Here is a 16,765-nt window from a genome sequence, read left to right as displayed (position 1 = left end):
CCAGGTCTCCACTTATTTTTCCTTCCCCTAAGCAAAATTAGATCTCTCATACTACAGCAAGTATCACTTTCTATTACAGTTAAAGCAGCACAAGAGATTCATTAAGCAGGCCTTACACCTGTTTCGATCTCTAGTGTCTAGAAGAGGCTAAAGCAAAACAAAACAAAAAAAAGTAAAATAAAATAAAATCAAAGTTGAATGAATGAATAAATAAATCTTATTTTGAGACTTTTCAGGAGTAAATCCCCTGATTGCCCTCAGATAACTTAACAAACAATGCCGTCTTCTCAAAATAAATAAATCATAGTTAAGGAAAAAGTCTGGGAAAATAAAATTATAGGAATCAATATAAGTCAATAATTGTATCCAAACAGTGTAAAGTGCAAGGGACCATATATAGAATAGTATTTCAAAATATTATTCACAGCAGTGTGGAAACTACAGGTAGGAAACATTGGTCCAAAGTGGGAAAAGCTACTGCATACATCAAAAGTGTTCTTTTGACACTGAAGAGAGTTCCTAAGGCTACGCCGACTCCAGTGTGCAGGGAACATGCAGAAAAGTAATTCTGGTGATTTGACATCCCCTGAGCATGCGTTCTGAGAATCATGACTGAAAAAAATTTGACTAAAAGTTGAAGGACACAATCCAGGCATATTTTCTTTTTATAGTTTTACCATTTTCCCTGCTGTGGGATGGATAGCAGCAAAAAGAAATAAGGTAAATGGGCAGTCTCAGATTAGAAATTGAGTGAGCATCTTTCTTTGAGCCTGACATGGCTTTGCTCCTGGTGCATAGAAGGATTAGGAGCGCCATTTATCATAACAGAGTCTGTGAAAAAGATGGTATTCATAAAATCCTATTATTTGGTCATTTGCGCGCGCGCGCGCGCGCGTGTGTGTGTGTGTGTGTGTGTGTGTGTGTGTGTGTGTGTTGGGATGGCAGAGTCATTTCATGCATTCTCTTTCGTCACCGATTTAGCAAGATGAAGAGCTATCTCCCACCCGACAGTCTCCTTTTGAGTATTTGTAGCCACTGAATGTACTTTTCAAAGCCACAGATACACCTATCAGTCCTTGGATTCTTTCAAAGTTCTTAATAAATCGAGGATTGCTAAACTTCCTTGCTCAAACTGTGTGAAATTCTTTCTGCTTTGTTGTCACTGACAGAGGTTTAAGAAAACTTGCAGAAAGATTTAGTATTCTGCTTTGGACTTTTAACACAAACTTGGGGAACTGTGGGGATTACTGCTGTTGCTGATGACAAGACTAGAAGTATACCATCGTTTTCTGCTTATCCTCACACAGAATTCTGGTAAAATCTCTCTGGATCAGTTTTTGATTCTGTCTCTCTCCTTTATTTTTTTCTATACATGTTTGTGAATGTGGACCCTTGTTTATCGGTCTGAGACCTACCCCACTTTTATGTGGAAAATACATAGAACAAGAGGAATTGTTAATCTGTGGTGCTTGCAGACCCGTAACACTGCCTTTTCAGTTTTATTGGGTGCCATATAGTGACTGTGCCATTTTGATAAGAGGCATATTGAGTGTGCTGGCTTGACCCAGAATATTATTGCCATAGCTCTCTGACAGGATTCATATTGCACAATCTCTTCTTGCCATTTCCAAAGCAACTTTGGTCATACAGGGGTGAAGTTTGTAAGATTAGGATGATTTTTTTCGCCACATCTTTCCTCTTTGTGTGATGCCACATGTATCATTGTCTTAACATAACTCATAATTTTCATTCTTCCAGGCCTACTATTAGCCATTCCTTAATTCTTCTTTAGTTTTCCATGGTTTTAGATGCAGTTATTGGAGACTGCTGTGACTCCAATTTTTCTCTGTTGAAACCTTTGTCTTATTTTTGTGTTTGAATATTTTTCTTTAGATGCAATTAAAAAGAAGTAGTAAGTTATGTGAATCACAATCACTGATATCAACTGATGAAATTACTCCCTTGGTTTCTTATTCTGAGGGAATTCTTAATGTATTTTGTCTTTGAGCCAAAACGTTATTTTTATTCTTGAATCTTGATAGTACAATGTTGAGAACTATCCCTGGGGTTTTGAGAAGTGCTGAGTATAAGATTGTAAAGTTGCAGGATGTAAAGAAATTGGTGTATGTGTTATTTTTTCAGTTGGCAAACTGGCATCTAATAATTATATTTTTGCCCATAAATGGGTTATATCCTTTTTATCTTAGTCTCATAGCTTTGAAGTCTTTCTATCATAGAAGGTACTAGTACTCAGTGTATTTATCACAGAGGAGAAAGTAAGTCATACACTATGATTGCTTCCAACTTTGCTGACATTTCTTTAGAATTTTACCTTAGTTTTTGGATTCTGAAAATACCAGTATACCCTTATACAGCTCCAGGGAAAATCATCCTTTCTTAAATGGGGTCACAATATAAGTAGGAATTGTCTGGATTCTGAAATTGCATAAGTGGAAAGATTTTAAGGAAACTAAAAGCAACCTTGCAGCTTTTTACATATTGGAATAAAAAAATTGGAAATCTCATGTGTAAAAGAGTTTAAATGGAGAATACTGGTTTACTCTTCATTTCTTGCTGTTCTGATAGCAGTTATATTAAATATTACTTGGTTTACTGTGATCTTTGCCTATCGTATGCAGAGCAATAGAATTTTCTCTTTCAGCTTGACTTCAGCAATACTGGTACACTTAACCACCAGAAGGTTTACATCAAACTGCACACTACTGTGAATGTGGATTTTTATGCTATAATTAAAATGAATAACAGTAAGAATTCCATATTAGGATTGAAAACCATCTGATAATTGTTACTTAATCCAGATAAATGTAATTGACAAAGTCTAGCCATTTATTTTAAAAAAATACACTGGCCTTCAAAGGGTTTTGTGATTTTACTAACTTGCAAATAACATTGCCAAATGTATTTTCTCATTTATAAACTACAAATATGCAGTGAAATGGTCTCTGTCTAACATTTTCCAGATAAAAGAAAAGCTCATCTTTACTTGTAATATTTTGTTTGCAGAAACATAGTGTCTTCAGAGGAAGAGACAAGCAGATCTTTGTGAGTTGGACGCCTGCCTAATGTGCATAGCAAGTTCCAGGCCAGTCTGACTATACAGTGAGACATAGTGTTAAGAATCAAAACAGCAAGAAAAAGAAATATGATGTTTTATTGTGTTCATGTATAAAGTGTAAAGTAAACTAAGAAGAAACACCAGATTGAAAGAAGTCCATGAATTCACATCTAGAATTATTTTCCTGGTGGTATTTTAGTTAAAGCATGGTTGTTTATTTTAAAACATGGCATTCAATACACCCTAGAATAAAAACACAAAAGTATGCACATAAATAACCAAAAGAGGGGTAGATTCTCTCACCCAGTTAAATTAAGGCTATTCCACTAGCCCTAAACTTAAGGATGGTTTAGTGTTCATTTCCTTGAGATTTACCCTGATACATATAGCACTTTCATTTAAATTATTTCAAGAGACGTGCTGAAACTTCCTTGTAAAGTCTGAAACTGCCTAAGTCAGCTTTGTGAGTTCACACTTTGTAGAGGATGCTAATTGAAAGTGAAAAGTCAAAACAATGGAATTCAAGTAAACTCTTGAAGAAAACAAGGAAATGACAAATTAGATGGGCCCTGGTTGTGAAGAAAGCACAGCTTTTACCACTCTAGGCTCACTCTTCTCTCCTTCAAAATTTTAAAACAGGTTCTATAAAAAGAGTTGCATGAAGACACTTGATTTTTCTCCCTCAAGGATTCGATGAAAACTCCATGGTTGTAAGAGACCATAACAAATAACCCATGATATTTGTTGATAGTGGTAATTGACAGCTGGCTCATATCATACAAAATACAAAAAAAAAATAGGAAACAATGATTGCTTTCAATAGTCTCTATTATATAATTTTTTGTTTGAAGACATTGTGTTCAACATAGACATATACTATGCATGCTAGAGAGAGGAATGGTTTAGCCCATTCTGTAAAGATTAGAAGTAATTTGTTTTAGAATACAACAATTAGATACAGAGACTCTGATATAGTTAGTTAGAATATAATCATGGGTCAAATTCTATGATATGCTTACAAATTTACTTGTTCTTTAACAATTTCATATAATATAATATAATTTTTTTGTCTTTTTGAGACAGGGTTTCTCTGTACCTTTTGGAGCCTGTCCTGGAACTAGCTCTTGTAAGCCAGGCCGGCCTCGAACTCACAAAGATCCGCCTGCCTCTGCCTCCTGAGTGCTGGGACTAAAGTCGTGTGCCACCATCGCCTGGCTTATAATATAATTTTTTTTATTGAAATCTTCACATTATCTTTTTTTCTTCATTTCACCCACCCATCAAATCCATACTTCTTCCTAAGTCTTGTTTTTACTATGCTTGTGTGCATGCCTTTTTCTGTTGAATTAGGGTTGCTTGAATAAGTAAGGGTGGGGGCAATTTACTTGACCTAGGGTAATGAATGCATCAGTGACTGTACCTCTGAGGAATATAATTTTACTTCCTCCATGACCTTTAACTACCTACAGCTTCCTTAGAGAGGGAGGATCTTTGAGCTCCTCCTTCATCCATGGTGGAATACTGACGGACCCAGTACTGTCCAGGTTTTGGGCAGGTAGCCATTGACTTGAGTGAGTTCATAGGTACAACAACTGTGCCATATCCAGAAGACAACATTAAGCAACCCTCCATCATTCTCTACCTAATTTATTAAGACAGAGTCTCTCAGGTAAAGGCAGAGCTTGTTGATATAGAAATCTAACCAGCCAACCTTGCCAAGACACTCCTTTTCTCTGCTTTCTGAGTGCTGAAGTTACAGGAGGGCTGCCATGACCATTTCAAATTTTAAATAGGTTCTGGGGATCCAGGCTCCAGGGCTTATAACTTCCAGGTAAGCGCTTTATTCACTGAAACATCTCCCCAGCCCCCAAACTGAGCTTTTGTATTTCACTTATGGGCAAATGCTGTTTCTTCAGATGAATTATTTGAAATGAAATTTTAGTACAAAATAAGGTTTGAAGTGTTTAATTGACTTCAATGCCATTGCTAAGAAATACTTTTCTAATAGTATATAGAAAGACCTGCCACCGAGGGGTTTCCTTGTTTGACTTCCCAGATCCTGTTTCTATTGATCTCCAATTTTCACAGAGTGAAATACATTTGATATTTATTGACTGTATTTCAAACACTAGCCATTTGGGCTACTATATAATGATCTTACCATCTTAATTTGTATTGATTGATTACTAATGATGTTGAACACTTTAACGTGTACTTGTTGGTCATTTGGCTGCCATTCTCTGTAAAGTGTCTACAAATTTTGATCACTTGGTACATTGAGATAATTATCTGAAAAAAAGTTGAAGGAGTGGATATGATCCTTTATTAGGGATTCATTATCTCTGTGATTTTTGAGGCTGTTTTGAGCATTCATCTTCTTATTGCCATCGTCGCATAGGAGACTAACTTTATATATATGTTTTATGTGTATATATATATATATATAGAGAGAGAGACAGACAGACAGACAGAGAGAGAGACAGAGAGAGACAGAGAGAGACAGAGAGAGAGAAGTTCTCACTCTCTATCCCAGACTAGCTTGGAACTTACTATGTAGCCAAGGCTTACCTTAAACAAAACCTAAACTCCTGCCTCAGTCTCCCTAAGTACTGGGGCTATATGAATGTGCTACTGTGCCAGTTAAGATTGATTTTGTTAAATCCCAATATATCCTTTTGATGTTAAAGATTTTTTTGATGATTTAATGTCAAATCTTTATGTGCCACACCATTGCGAGGAGATTCTCATATGTTTATACACAGATGATTGCTAATTTAACTAGAATTTGTTCTTGTGGGTAGTGTGAATTAGCAATGGCTTTCATAAGTAAATCTAGTTATTTGAACACCAATTATTGAAAAAACTTTTCCTTATCCCCAGAATTTCTTTCATACCTTTGTAAAGTATCGATAGACTGTACAAGTATGGATCTAATCTGGCTTCTATTCTTTTGCATTGATCTATTTGTCTGTGTTTAACCCACTACCACACTATCTTGATAGTTATAGATCATAGCCTGGCTTCAGACAGTATAAATCTTTCTTACCATTTGGCAAGATTTCTATGACTGTTTTATATGAGATGTTAATTAAAAATACAGTTCAGTTATTGGCGAAAATCTAAATGCTCTTGGATATTTTGGTCTAGAAACATCATGCATCTTCTAGTAATTTAGATCTCCTCTAGTGCCTCTCAGCAATGTTTTGTAACTTCTAATATAGATGTCCCAGACATATTTAAATAAGCTCATTTCTAAGTATTTTATCTTTATTAGATCCAACTGTAAATATTATTAATTTTTAATTAAATTTAAACAATTTTTGCTAGCATTTGAATATAATTGCTTTCCATATATGGTCTCATATTAGTCTCATGTGAACTTGCTAAATTAATCAATCTATTAGTGTTAGAAGACTTTTATGGAATATTCTATGAGCAAAATTGTATAACTGCAAGTCAAGGCAGTTCAGCTCTTTATTCTTTGATAGTTTTTGCTTTATGTGGTCAGTGGCTGACTTTTCTGGCTTAGAGTACCAGTGAAATATGGATGAGCAATATATGCAGGCAGATTTCTGGGCCTTGTTTCCAGTTATAAAAAACTGTCAATATTTGACATTGTTAGATATTAGCTATATGTTTTATGTTGTCTCTTCCAGGTTGCCTAAGAGTTTTTCCTGTGATTGCATCTTGAGGTCTTGAGGTCTTTTCTTTGTCCTTTTTGCTTTTTATGCTTCTTCTTTATCTATCAAAAGAAACTTGGGCTTTTTGCTTTTAATCTATTGACGTGTTGTGTGTGAAGTACCATCAATTGATTTTTTCTTCCTGTTTGTTCAACTTTGAATTACCGTGGTAGCACTACTTGATCAAATGTTTTATTATTTTTATTTCTTGCTACATTCAGTTTACAGGTATTTCATGATGATAGTTTATAAATAAAATTCAGTTTTGATTTCCTTTTACTACTGTCTAATTGGCAGCAGAATCAAGTCAGCTTTGTAATATAAAATGAGAAATGGTGTCAATTTTCTGACAGAATTTGTATACCGTATTTGTTACTTATGTGTCTTGAAAATTTTACCAGTAAAAACTGCCTTAAATATATTAATTTATAATTTCAACTTATGTAATAGGTATAGAGATGGTACAATTTTAAAAATTCTTAGACCAATTTTGATAATTTGTGTCACTCAACTAATTTTCCTATTATATCAATCATCAATTTTATTGTCATGGAGTTGTACAAAATCAGTCCTTGTATCCTTATTATCATCTGAGGATATTATAAAACATTCCTCTTTTATAATTGTTCTTGACAATTTATGAATGCATCCTCCCTTAATCTACCAAGAGTTTATTAATTTTATTGAGTTTTATAAAAAAAAAAAACCTTTGTTCTTTGTTTTACTCTACTGTTTGTCACTTTTCTGTTTTATTCATTTTTAATTTATCATGATTGATTTTTCTATTTTAGGGAGCTTTAATTTGTTCTCTTATAGCTTATTTAGGAGTTTGGGTAGATAAATGATTTTAAAATTATTTTCTAAAATTAGTATTTAAAGGGATTATCTTTTTTCTTTACCTGGCTAAAAGCACATGGAAAGCTTTGATATTTTGAATTTTCATTATTATGCATGTTGAAATATAATCCAATATTTTCATTAATTATTTTATAAAATTTTATATCTAAACACATAGGAGTGTTTTTCAGACATCTTTGTATAGATTGAGGTGGTTAATCTTAATTGCCAATATGTTGGATTGGGAAGTATGTAGAAAATTACTATGGAAGGTCCTTCTATCTATGTGTTGCTTTTATTGGTTATCAACCAAAAAATAAATAAATAAAATAAAGGAACTGCTTTGGGCCTATAGCAGAGCTATAGGGAAACAGAGATAAGTGGGGAAAACTAAACGGAATGCTGGAAGGAAGAAGGCAGTGTCAGAGAGACACCATGGAGCCACTGCAAGAATAGAAATGCTAAAACTTTGCTGGTAAGCCACAGCCACGTAATGATACACAGATTAATGGAGATGGGTTAAATTAATATGTAAGGGTTAGCCAATGAGAAGCTAGAGCTAATGAGCCAAGCAATGATTTAAATAATACAGTTTCTGTGTGATGATTTAGGTTCTAAGCTAGCCAGGAGGCTGGGAACAAACAAGTGGCTCTCTCCCTCCAACGAATTGGTGCCCATGTGTCCAACTAAAATTCACTTAAAAATCCAAGAGAGATTAATTCTAGCCACAAAAATACAGAGTTTAACATAGCTTCTTGCTGTTTGCTGATGTCATGCCACAGCTCCTTTAAGAGAGGTTATCCTGACTGGGCAATAGAAAAGCTGCACCATTTTGAAATGCCAGTGTTCGGGGCTACCCTGCCAGTGTGACTTCTGGTTCTGGAAGACAGAGCATTTGGATGGGGTTTGTGTGCAGACTGCTGCAGCTTGCTTAATGGCAGCATGGACTGACTGTGTGCCTGAGAATGGGGTTGAGAGCATGGCTCTCAGAGGCAACAAATAGCTCTGCCTTGCTGGACTGTTCAAGCAAACAGGAAGTACCATATATATCATAGTAATGGTGCAACTTAAGCTTTAGACTGTGCAGAAACAAGCAGAAAATATCATATATACCTTACTAATGCCACAGATTTCGTTTTTAAGAAGTGTTTAGCATTTTAAGAACTGCTCCTGGACAGTAAAGAATTACAGATACACAAAGGACAGATTCAGACATAAAAGACCTCTTAATGGGTCACAGTGTTGGATAAATGTACGTAGGCTTGGGAAAGAGAAGAAAAAGTATATAGACAGTTATTAAAAAAGTAAATGGTTTTTAAAAATAAAACAAAGTCTTTAAAGAGCCAAGGTATAGTTATAGGTTAAAGGAGTAAATAAAAAATAAGTCACGTAAAGATGGAAAATTCACAGAGTCAGNNNNTATATATTGGTTTTTCGAGACAGGGTTTCTCTGTGGCTTTGGAGCCTGTCCTGGCACTAGCTCTGTAGACCAGGCTGGTCTCCAACTCACAAAGATCCGCCTGCCTCTGCCTCCCGAGTGCTGGGATTAAAGGCGTGCGCCACCATCACCCGGCTATATATTTTTTTCTTAAAGGTATCTTGATTTCAAAATATGGATCTAAGAATATGTTCCTTTGGAAAAAAGTTTCTTCTCATGGTTTTACAAAAGATGAGAACCTGTGTATTGCTTCAAGGCCAATATGGTTTGATAGAACAAGATCCTGAAAGGTGACTGAGAAGACCCCAACAAAGAAAACACTTCGCCCAATAAACAATAGGAAGCGGTTTGGAGAAACTACACACATATCTAGATATTGTCTATAAATGTTTGTTTACATTTAAAGGGGAATATGATGTAGATATGAATAATTTGCATTGGTATAGATCTTGATTTATTGATATTAATTTAAGGTAAATATTGTTATATGTGTATATATTTCTGCTCTTGATAAGATGTTGTGATTAAGTGGTTTATTTAAAAAATGTAATGTATAATTACAAATATAGGTTAATAATCATCTATAATAGTCAAGCTTATAGTCATATTAGTTAAATTTTCTAGATGTATCAAGATATATTTCATTTAAATAGGTATTCTTCAAATCTTCTAGAGACCTTCAGAATATGGAATTTAAAATGTTTTGATAACTTAGGACTTTTCATGACAATGAGACACATCTGCTCCTGGTAGCACAAGCTACTTCAAGAGGAAGATGGGCATTGAAGAGGCTCCTTATGGAGTTGGTTAGCCATTTGAGCAAGAAACTGCTCCTGCCTGGACTGCTGAACTAGACATGTAAGACCCACAGAGAAATGACTGCTGAAGTTGCCTAAAAGTGAGATGGCCCTTCAGGGTTCCTTATTTATGAAAGGATCTTCCAGACATTCTGCAGGACACAGAAGAAAATGACTGAGAAACTCCCACTATAGGTGGAACTGTCTTTGAAATTTCCTGCTTCATGGAAAAGTCTGATGGTTACTATGTATGGGCCTGTAGCCTGAAGATGGTTGCCCCAGCAATACAGAAGAACTTTGGGTGATTGTCTAGGTAACAAGAAGGCTCTGTCAATTCTAGAGTTTTGGAAGTTGCTTACAATGTTTACTTAGGTAATATCATATCCTTCTGGAGTCTTTGATGAATTTGAAGAATTTATAGTTATAGATTTCCTTAATTATGATAAAGGACAAAGTAGATATAAACATTGTAACTATAATTCTTCCTTTATAACTGTTTTATTTTATGTAATTTTACTATGTTAAAATTAAAGCCGTCCTTTTTGTTTAAACAGAAAAGGGGAAATGGTGTGTGAGGTCCTTTTGTTTATGTGTTGCTTTTATTGGTTATTAAATAAAGGAACTGCTTTGGGCCTATAGCAGAGCTATAGGGGAACAGAGCTAGGTGGGGAAAATTAAATGGAATGCTGGGAAGAAGAAGGCAGAGTCAGGGAGACGTCATGGAGCTGCTGCCAGAGATAGGCTTAAACTTTGCTTGTAAGCCACAGCCATGTGCCAATACACAGATTAAATGGAGATGGGTTAAATTAATATGTAAGAACCTAGAGCTAAAGGGTCAAGTAGTAATTTAAATAATACAAGTTCTGTGTAATTATTTCAGGTCTAAGCTAGCTGGGCGGCCAGGAACCAATTAGTGGCTCTCTTCCTCCAACAGGAAAATAGTAAAACAGTGTCTATGAGAACATCACTAGAAATATTTAAGAGCAGAAGAATCCTCTTGAGTATGGTTGGTAGTATTCAATGGGCTGGGAACTCAGATGGAATTAAACAGTAAGAATGAAGAAGCACACTAGGATAAGGTATATTTTCCCTGATTTCCTGGCTGCTGTAAGATGAGCAGTTATTACACACAGTTCCCTTCTTTCATGATGCTCTGCCTCACTGTAAGCCCAGAAACAGTTAATCTAACTGACCAGGGACTAATTGTAACCTTTTCAACTATGAGGTAAGATTAATTCATCTTCTTTGAAATGTTTTGTTACAGAATTGAAGTTTAAATGACACCTTTATATTTTCTTTTTAATGTGAATTTTACTATTGTCAAACAATGCATTCTATTTATATGTGTATAGGTTCACATGTATGTATTCGCATATTTGTGTCCATGTATACTCATGTATATATTGTGACCAGAAGTTGACATCAGGTGTCTTCCTCATTTATTCTCCCTTTATTTTTTTTAATATTTATTTATTTATTTATTTATTTATTAGGTATACACTATTTTGTCTGTGTGCATGTCTGCAGCCAGAAGAGGGCACCAGACCTCTTTACAGATGGTTGTGAGCCACCATGTGGTTGCCGGGAATTGAACTCAGGACCTTTGGAAGAGCAGGCAATGCTCTCAACCACTGAGCCATCTCTCCAGCCCCTTCTCCCTTTATTTTTTGAGACAGAATTTCTCACTAAACCTGGAGTGCACCAATAATGCTAGATTGGCTGGCAGGAAAGGCCTAGTGATCTAGCTGCCACTGCCTATCCAGAACTGGAATTACAAGAATGCATCTGGCTTTCTACATGGGGGATCTCGGATCCTCATGTTTGTACAGCAAGTAATTTACTGTCATTTTCTCAGCCATAAGGGAAATATTTTATATTATTTCAATTATTTTATATTAATGATTTCTTGAAAACCAGAATATGGTCTAAGGTAATAAATGTGTCAAATGCACATTGAAAGAATGTTTATGGGGTATTGTTGGCTATTGTCTTAATTTATCTGGACTTCTGTAACAAATTGTCATAAATTGGGTGGCTTTTAAACAGCAAAAATATCATCTGCATTTATAGAAACTGAAATACCATGACTAAGGCAATTTATAAAAGAAACAATATTTTTGGCTTGAACATCTAGAGGGAGAGTCTGTAATGGTGGGGTAGATACAGCAGCAGGTAGTCTGAGAAAGAGAGATCACAACTTGATCTGTAAACAAAGTAGAAATAGTAATCAGGGAGTGGAGCAAGGATATGAACTCATACTTCTGCAAGCAAGGCTGCACTCTCCTCCTCAAACAGTGGTACCAATTGTAATCCATGTTCCAACACTAGAACCTCTGGAGGCATTTCTCATTCAAACCACCACATCAGTGCTCTGTGAAATGTAATTTTTTTCTGATGTCTTTATTTCCATTCCAACTTTGCTGAGATTGAGTTTGCATGGTACACCTTTTTCTTTCTGTTTCATAGTTCTATATCTACTGTGAATCTAGTTACTACATTTTGTAGTTTTGAATTTTGCAGCTGGTCTCTTTCATTTCTTATGTTTCAGATTCTATAAGTCCACTTCGTCCATTTTAAAGCATGCCTTTCCTTTTGAGGAATTTTTTTTGCATATCAAATTCTAAACCAATACATTTTTATGTATAAAGATATTAGCTGTTTTATGGTTTGTGTGGTTTTGTTATGATAAGAAAACCAATATTTTTGTTATTCTTTGGTTTGTAATATATTTTTTTTCTGTATATATAATTTTAAGCATTTTTTTCTCTTGGTGTCTTTAAGTGTGGGTTTTTTGTACTTATTCTTATTGATATTTATTGAGTTTCTTGAACCTATCAATTTATACTGCTTATAATAGTTGGAAAATTTGGAACACTGTTTCTCAAAAATGTTATTTCTGTCCTATTCTTTGTCCTCTCATTCTAGAAAACATTTTATACATATTTTACTACTTTACATTTTCACTCAGGCTACTGAGACAATATTTTACTGTATTTCTCCTTTCTACACCTAAATTTACAGGTTTAATTTGCTGTTTATTGACAATTTATTTTGTTACTATTGAATGTGCTATTAAGCACATGTATTGATTTTTTTATTCTGGTTATGTTTTCTGCATTTCATTTCTAAATATTTGGTCAGATTTTTGTCATTTCTTTTCTCTGCTGAGATTTACCCATTTGATTTCCCACAATGTCCACATTTTTTTTTTCAAATCCGTTAAGTCATTTATTATATTTCTTTTAATGGATGTTCTGTTAGTCCTAATATGTACCCATTTCTTGATCACTTTTATTGACTAAGTTTTTGGTTTTGCTATTGATTTGGTGTAGTAGAATTTCAAATGTATTTTACTAACTAAAGACTGCTTGTAGATCTGAGAGTAAAAACAGTCCCACTGGTTAGCCTTACAGACCAGATTATGGTAACACACACCTTTAATCCCAGTAGCCACAGTGACATGCACCTTTATTTTCAATAGCTACAGTGACACACATCTTTTTTTGTTGTTGTTGTTGTTGTTTGTTTGTTTGTAAAGTGTGCACTTTTATTAAACCAGTCTCAAGTCAGTGTACAGGCAAGGCCTGGCTGCCTCAAGACCTCAACCCACACCCAGGGAGACCAAAGCCTTCATACATCAAGTTGGGGGGACAAAAAAAAAAAGAAGGGTCACGATAGCTGACCATCAAAAAATAAAGAAAAAAAAGTATTAAGGCGGAAGATTTAAAAAAAAATTGCAGTACATAATTTACACAGAAGCAATGCTGTCATCCTCCCCCGGTGTGGACTCAGTGAGTGGACTCAGCCATCCTCCCCTACAGAATGGGAGTGGCTTTTGGGAGGGTGAGGGACTTCTTGTAGCCATATCTCATGGATACTTGGAATGACTATTTAAAAAGGTAAAGAAAAGAAAAAAAAAATGTACAATGAAAGTCCTCAGCCACATTGGGGGATACTTGCTCAAATCGACTGCTGTTGCCTTCACCGTTCCAGGTTTTAAATCTTGAATCAAAAGCGCCAAAACAAAACAATTTTTTTAAAAATTAAAAAACAACAACAACAACAAAAAAAAACAAAAACAAAAACAAATAAAGCCATGCCAATGATGTCTCATGTTTTTTTTTTTTTTTTTTTTTTTTCTGCGCAAGTTAGGTTTTGTCAAAGAAAGGATTTAAACGCAGCTCAGTCACAGTCTGCCTAGAAGCATTTGCGGTGCCCAATGGAGGGGCTGGACTCATCGTACTCCTGCTTGCTGATCCACATCTGCTGGAAGGTGGACAGGGAGGCCAAGATGGAGCCACCGTCTGTGCTTGGGAGGAACAATGATCTTGATTTTCATGATGTTGGGAGCCAGAGTAGTGATCTCCTTCTGCATCCGGTCAGCAATGCCTGGGTACATGGTGGTGCCACCAGACAGCACTGTGTTGTCATAGAGTTCTTTGCGGATGTCAAAGTCACACTTCATGATGAAACTGAATGTAGTTTCATGGATGCCAGAAGATTCCGTACCCAGGAAGGAAGGCTGGAAGAGAGCCTCAGGGGCACGGAACTGGCGTTGCCAATAGTGACGACCTGGCCATCAGGCAGTTCATAGCTCTTCTCCAGGGAGGAAGAGGACGCAGCAGTGGCCATCTCTTGCTCGAAGTCCAGGGCAACATAGCACAGCTTCTCTTTGATGTCACACACAATTTCCCTCTCAGCTATGGTTGTGAAGCTGTATCCATGCTCGATCACACAACTTCCCTCTCGGCTGTGGTGTTGAAGCTGTAGCCACGCTCGGTCAGAATCTTTGTGAGGTAGTCTGTCAGGTCCCGGCTATCCAGGTCCAGACACAGGATGGCACGAGAGAAAGCATAGCCCTCATAGATGGGCACAGTGTGGGTGACCCCATCTCTAGAGTCCATCACAATGCCAGTGGTACGACCAGAGGCATACAGGGACAACACGGCCTGAATGTCTACGAACATGGCTGGGTTGTTGAAGGTCTCGAACATGATCTGGGTCATCTTTTCACGGATGGCCTTGGGGTTCAGGGGGGCCTCGGTGAGCAGAACAGGGTGCTCCTCAGAGGCCACACACAGCTCGTTGTGGAAGGTGTGGTGCCAGTTCTTCTCCATGTCGTCCCAGTTGGTGACAATGCCGTGTTCAATAGGGTACTTCAGGGTCAGAATGCCTCTCTTGCTCTGGGCCTCGTTGCCCAGGTAGGAGTCCTGGCCCATGCCCACCATGACGCCCTGGTGCCTAGGGAAGCCCACGATGGAGGGGAAGATGGCCCGGGGAGCATCATGCCCCTGAAGCCGGCTTTGCACATGCCAGAGCTGTTGTTGACAACACATACAGTGATATCGTCATCCATGGCGAACTGGTGGCAGGTGTGGAGCGGCGAGGAAAGAGCTGCGAAAGGCTTGTGCTCGCGGGTGGGCGCGGACTGGACCTGACACACATTTTTAATCCCAGTAGCCACCCTAGTTGCCATAGAAATTGAGTGGTGCATGCCTTTAATCCCAGTGGCGCAGACCTTTAATCCCAGTCCTAGAGAGGAATATAAAACAGGTCAATATAGCTCTCAGATGCAGTCTTGTTCTGAGATTCCTGGAGGCAGGATTGCCATTTCAGATTGAGGCTGAGGTAAGAACCAGTGCATGGCTGGTTTACTTTTCAGATCTTCAGGTTGAACCCCAATTTCTGACCCTGAGCTTTAATTTATTGTGATTCAATTTGGGGTCATATTTTCATGTTTCTTCACTTGCCTTATATTTTAAAAATACACATTACACATCAGAAATGGTATACTCTCATCCATTAATAATCTTATTTCATTTTCAATTTTAATATATTTCATGAACTCCTACCTTTATAAATGGCATATTTTTAGATTTATGCAGTTAGCTATATTTTTAAGGTTTATTAAATCAGTTTCACTGTACATTCAGTTGATTTACTTGAGACTGATTTTTGTGTTTCATTAAGTCTAGGGTGGGTATGAGTGATTATTCTAGAGTTGAAGCAGTCATTTAACTTAGGTGTGTCCTTTTTCAAGTCTTATTTTAATATCAGTGCTATTCAGTGCTTTCTCTTTTGTCTAACTTGTGAGAAGTTGAATTACTAGTGTTTTCAAACTTGTATCCGTATCCCCACAATTTTCATAGATCCTCAATAGTTTTTACAAGAGGAAAATTAGATCTCTTGTACAGATCTAATTTATTAACCAACTAAAAGACATAAGGATACTCCTAAACTTTAGTTTTTCTGCATATTTCTCATTTGTTATTTTTCTTTTATAAATACATACTAGCTGCACAATATATAACTTTCAATTCTATAGCTTCAAGGTAGTACCAAGATCTTCATTCTTCCTTTGCATGACACTATCTGAAAAAAGAACCTTGCAGGAAGACCAGGTGAATAATTGGGTGACTGTCATATTTCTGTTGCTGTGACAAAATACTTAGGCAACCAACTGAATAGAAAAAGGTTTTATTTTGGCTCACAATTCCAGGTTATAGTCCATCATTGTGGAGAAGTCAGAGCATCAAGTGTATAAAGAAACTAGTGGCATCATATCCACATTCAAGAGCATAGGGAAATGCAGGCATTCTTAGTCGTCAGCACACTTTCTCTGCTTGTGTACAGTCTAGGGCCCTACAGCAGGGAATGGTGCCTTGCAGCTTCAGGAAGACAATCAAGACAGTCACCTACAGGCATGAGCACAAGACAAGCTCATCTAGATAACCTTTCACCGAGATTCTTTTCCCAGGTGAATGTAGGTTGTTTCAAACTGACAATTAAGACTTTTCAATGTAGGACTGGAGAGATGGCCCAGTGTTTAAGAGCACTGGCTGCTCTTTCAGAGGACCCAAGTTTGATTCCCAGTCACACACAGTAATCTGTAACTCCAGTTCCAAAGGATCTGTTGTCCTTTTCTGACCTCTGCAGG

General features: G+C 36.6%; 1 pseudogene; it reads right to left on the bottom strand.

Moving 5' to 3' along the window:
* Window positions 1–14,007: 14,007 nt before the first annotated feature.
* Window positions 14,008–15,184, bottom strand: LOC126495339 (actin, cytoplasmic 1-like; annotated as a pseudogene).
* Between the last annotated feature and the right edge of the window lie 1,581 nt (window positions 15,185–16,765).

Source organism: Alexandromys fortis, unplaced genomic scaffold (assembly GCF_014885135.2).
Source record: "Alexandromys fortis isolate MF-2015 unplaced genomic scaffold, M_Fortis_MF-2015_v1.1 scaffold_379, whole genome shotgun sequence".
Classification (NCBI taxonomy): domain Eukaryota; kingdom Metazoa; phylum Chordata; class Mammalia; order Rodentia; family Cricetidae; genus Alexandromys; species Alexandromys fortis.
The sequence above is the reverse complement of the archived record's forward strand: the minus strand, read 5'-3'. Positions and strand labels throughout refer to the sequence as shown.